The sequence below is a fragment of the Anolis sagrei genome, chromosome 5 (assembly GCF_037176765.1).
Source record: "Anolis sagrei isolate rAnoSag1 chromosome 5, rAnoSag1.mat, whole genome shotgun sequence".
NCBI classification, from domain to species: Eukaryota; Metazoa; Chordata; class Lepidosauria; order Squamata; family Dactyloidae; genus Anolis; species Anolis sagrei.
In genome coordinates, this window is record NC_090025.1 from 53,766,367 (window position 1) to 53,772,151 (window position 5,785).

Sequence of the window (5,785 nt, forward strand, 5' to 3'; positions counted from 1 at the left end):
AGATAACATCGCTTGAACCAGCAGATGGCACCATCAACTAATAAACTTTGTGTATGTGTGCAAATTATATATAAAGACTGAATTTAAAACTTTTACATTTTATATTAAACCTCCCAGAATTGGAGACTACAGTAAGATATTTCTATACGAATAACATATTTTATTTTATTTATTTATTTAGAAGTTTTCTATACCGGCCTTCTCACCTCGACGAGGGACTCAGGTTGGTTTACAGCATATATAAAATACAATCATATAAAGAACACCAAGTACAAGTCATTACATATTAAAATAGTACAATACAGTACAATAAAAACATCATCATTACAATTTCCTAAGCCAAATCGTCAATCCAGTCATAGTCATAGTCGTACAGTTCATCATAATTCATCACTGGGAGAGGTTTTAGGTTCAGTCCTCAAATGCCACATCCCAGAGCCAGGTTTTTAGTAATTTCCTGAACGTCAGGAGGGAGGGGACAGATCTGATCTCTAGTGGGAGGGAGTGCCAAAGCTGGGGAGCCACCACCGAGAAGGCCCTGTCCCTCGTCCCCACCAACCATGACTGCGAGGGTGGTGGGACCAAGAGCAGCCCCCCCCCCCAGAAGATCTCAATAGCCTTGATGGTTCATAGGGGAGAATTTACCATGGAAACAGGAGAATGGATTTAATAGTCCACCCTATTGACATTAATGACTTCTGCCAGAAGTTACCACAGATCAAACATTAGTATTTGAATTTTTGAATATTTTTAAAGCCACATATAGTTGAATCTGTGGATACAGACTGCACGGAGATCCAACTATATCTTAGCTATCAGACCTAACAGACTATGACAGATAGAATTAAGATACATGTATATCTTCGATCTTTCCGGTTTTTAATTTTAGTTTATCTGCTGGCTTTAATTATGTTTCATGCAATTTCAAGGTAACAAAAATACCATCCGAGATGGCTGTTGTGCCACTGACATTATATCTCAATAATCTGACTAACACATTCATTTTGATTTACCAAGATCTTGTATCACACTAGTGATATTCCCTTTGTGAAACATGTAGCATGTAACAAAGTCCAGCTACTCCTGGAGAAAGCCTCATCTCAAGACTATTATTGTACATTCCGAAATCCTTATGAAACAGGTTGCCTTTATAACTCTAACTTTATAACTCTTTCTAAATTATCTAGGCTCAGGCCCAAGTTTAATTTAAACTTTAATTTAATTATATTTATAATTTGGGGACTTGTGCATTATGGGATCACAAATCACTGGGAAGCTTGTTTTAGAGATGTTAACTCGATTCTTAGCCATAGGCTAATACAACAACATTTTGGTGTTACTCATGCTCAACAATATTGGGAAAGCCACACAATTCCCACCAATGATTTAGAAACCAAGGCACGTCCTTGGAACATAACATCTCAGCTAGAAGCAGACATCATCTAAATTCCAGGATACATTATCCCCTGTCAAAGTTTTTTTCCAAAGCTTGTCATTTAAACAGATTCCCTCGATGACAGCCAATGTATTGCCAATCCCCACACTAAAAATTATATTGGAAATACTATATTTTGGCTTCAATTGTAGGCAAAAATAAAGTGGTCCAAAACATGGCAGTCATTTAAATTAACAGCTTAATTTCACTTGGATGCAATTTTAGCAACAGCAATCTAACTATTGTCCTCTTCCATGCCCTAAATCCAAAAAATGAAACCATACAATTTTAACTAATGTTCTCTGCCTGCCCTCCTTTATCATAATCTACACAGTTTCTGCAGCAATGTGAAGGCACTGTTTTTATACCTCCCTGAGGATTTATAATGCCTTCTACAAGCATTTTAGTAATAGATCCCGCTTCTTCCTGCTCCATACCAACTCCTTTGACTATACTATATCCACTTCTGAACTGTGCTGTTTTACACTGCAGGTGCTATTGTAAACTGCTCACCTATGTTATATATCTATATAAATAAAAATGTAAATGTTCATTTGTTCAAAATCTCAAATCTCTCAAAATTCTTCACTGATAGCTTTGAAATTTTGACACAATGTTGATTTCGAATACGCACATGTTTTTATGTGTTTATATACCTGTGACAGGTAAAAATATACTTTTTTGGAAAAGGAGTGCCATCTATTGGCCGTCAAAGGAACACAAGCTATACTACATATTTTACGATTCTATTTCAGTGTTTCTGAATACATTGTTACATTGAATTTTCATATATTTCAATTTAGTTTCTTTTTAATTTAATTAATTTGTGTGACATTGCATTGGAATTGAGAGGAACATTAGACCATTTGGGAACGCATTAATATTGCTTGCAAGAGATTTCATTACCTGTAATTCCTTAATCGACACCTATGGACAGAATAAATGCTTGCCTAAAATATTCTACTTTGTGGCAACATGTAAAGACCTTAAAATTAACTACAAATATGCATGTCCATCTGCAAAATGATTGATCACCTGAGATATTCTTAAATCAACTGCTGGAAATTGGGAACAGTAAGGTGTTGGTTGATCTGACCTCATAACTTCAGCAATTTAGTGATGTCAAAAGAAGAATTTGTTGAAAAAGTTTTCCCCAAATATTCAAACCAATTATAAGAATCACAATTGGCTGAGTGAACAAGTTATTCTTGCGACCAAGCACAAAGACGTATATAAACATAATATCGTTCCGTCTACTATTCAAAGCAAGGTAATAATAAACAAGTCCATCAACACTGTTGTGGAAGCAGATGAAGTAGTTAATTATCCAACAGAATTTTTGGATTCACTCAATCTTCCAGGGATGCCACTACACATACTGAAATTGAAAGTTGGTGTGCCAATTATCATGTTGGGAAATATCAATCAGCCAAAGCTTTGCAAAGGCACACGGCTTGTAGTAAAAACATTAATGAGCAATGTCATAGAAGCAACAATCTTTTCCAATTGTTGTATTATGGTTTTACCACTCCTACCCTCCCCTCCTTTTACATGGAATGTATACAGCAAACTACAGAAGTTACATCTGAAATACCAATGTCAGTATTAATTTTTCTAATCCACATTTTAGCACATTCTCTAAATAATTGCTAACTGGCTCCCACATCCTCTTAGTTATTGTAACCTTTTAAATTTTATCTATATTATTCCATTTGTAATTTGTTATTTCCACATTTAACATATTAACTACATACTTATAACAATTAATCGATATACATTTTGTTGTATCTTTCCAACCCCTCACTAAAATAATTTGTGCACACACAATTAATTTGTCAACCAATTTTTCTTTTTATACATTCTTCACTCCTGTTATCCATGCATGTAGAACATTTCTATTAACTATTACTATTTGTAAATGTAACATTCTATTGACTTCTCCTTCAATCATTCTCTGGTATTCTTGCACTAGATCACATTCCCATATCATATGATTAAACACCCCTCTTTGTTAAAAAAAAAAAAAGCAACAGTCTAGACAGGACCTTTCAAAGGTGAAGATTTTCTCATTCCTCGCATTCCTGTGATTCCAACAGATATGCCATTTGAGTTTAAAAGATTGCAATTGCCAATTCGATTGGCATTTACAATCACCATCAACAAAGCTCAGGGCCACTCTTTAGAATTCTGAGGTTCAGATCTTGACATAGATTACTTCTCACATGGACAATTATATGTTGTGTGTTCTAGAGTTGGCAAAGCAGACAATCTCTATATCTGCACAGACAATGGAACAACAAAATATATTGCATACCCATAAGCATTGTGAAATCAAATATATTAGAAACCAGCTCTTTCTCTTATCTTTCTTTTCCATTTAACCAGACTGGGCCACAGCAACGCATGTCTGGCGACACCTAGTATATATATAGGCCCGGCTTTTACCTTGGGACCCAAAGTGGCCCACAACCTTTAAAAACCATATAATTAAAATATAAAAATAGTAAATATTACAGTAGTATTAAACTATAACAATGAAAACAATTTGGTTTAAATAAATTAAAAAGCATCTGCAGCCTATTGTTTCCATTCAGTCCATCAAAGACAAGGGAGGAGGGAAAGCAAATATTTTGGCTAATGGTCTTTCCTTTATTATTTTGGCTAATGGCCCCATTTAAAGCATGTGTTATTGCCTGAAACTGCTCTTATTCTGCAGTCCCTGAACCACATCAGTTCATTTCAATAGCTTCACTAAATGTTTGCTTGAATAAAAAGATTTTTTTACTTCATATGTCTTCATTTGAACTAGATTTGAGCAACAAGGAAAGATCCCATAATTGTGGTAAGAAAGCAGCTAATATTCAGGGAAAGCAGAGGTGTGACATGGACATTTTTAACACTAATTAGCAGAAGTGGAGTGATTCATATGAACTGCTAATTAACCACATTAATGCATTAGGTAAGGCCATCTACTGGAGCAGGTGTTAGTTCAGCACTTAATACTGCCTAATTGACTTGCATCTCAGCAGTCTAGGAAGGGTATATTTTCCCAATAATATTCAATGTGTTCCTAATCTGATTAACCTAATTCAGAAAAGCTGCTCCTGGTTCCAGAAGGAGAGCAGATATAATTAATGCACCAAGTACAGAAGTTATGAAAATATGGTCCATCATCAAAGATCTATAAGCACAGGGAACCAATATAGTAATGTAAATGTTGTAATATTTTAGATTATTTGGTTATGTCTATAAGCAGGTGAAAATAACATAAAATCTATCCAGTTGTTTCCCTGCAAAGTGGTGAGAAAAACAAGGAAAAAGTAATATTATTCAGACAAATACCTCTTGTGCTGTACTTAAGAGTTCATGAATAAGTAAGATTCCCACAATGTACCAGAGAAATTGTGGAGTGTAGGAAGCACACAAAAAGCAAAGTAATAATGCTTGAAGCAATGACATATCTGCTACTTGGAAAACATGAAATGTAGGACGAGCCAAACGTTAGAGGTACAAATTTCACATGTAGATGTGCTCTGATGTGGTGAGAAATGTCATCCATTCATTTTGAAATGGGTAGCAAAATAGCAAGCTGAGCCTGTGTGCAATACAGGAAAGCAACTGATGTATGAATTCTAATTTTCTTTTGTAGTTGCCATTTCTATTTCTCTCTTATCAGAATTGTAATTGGAGCATACTCTGTTTTAAAAGGAAGAATTAGGTCTTGCTTATGAATACTTCAGATGCTTCACTTTCAATATTTTTATCACCATCATCTATGTAATCTTTATTTGGATAAGTTAGGTAAAGGTAAAGATTTTCCCCTGACATTAAGTCCAGTCGTGTCCAACTCTGGAGGTTGGTGCTAGTCTATTACAGCTGCCAGGTTCCAATTAAGCACAGACACCAATTTTGTGGAAAGAGGAGACATAGCTGGGTATCATCAGCACATTAACAACACCTGAACCACCTGGCCCCATCTACACCGCTATATAATTAAGTTTGAAACGACATTATGTGGCCAGTATAGACCAGGTATGGGCAAACCCAGGCCCAGGGGCCGGAGTGTCTGCTGTGGACTCATCTTGTTGTGTTTCAAATCATAATGATAATGATAAATATCAGTGTAGATCTAGCCTTTGACCCCGTGAGCCTTGGCTTCACTCCATCACTGAAAATAAACCGTACAGCTGAGGACTGCCTTCTGAACAAGTGTGCAGTCCTGACAAATCTTGCATCTTCCCCAGCTTTTCCTGCTCTACTTGCCATTGCTTAATCCATATACAGTGTTTCCTCGCTACTTCGCGGTTAGCTTTTTGCAGAATTGCTGTTTAGTGGGGAAGGAGAAGGGGG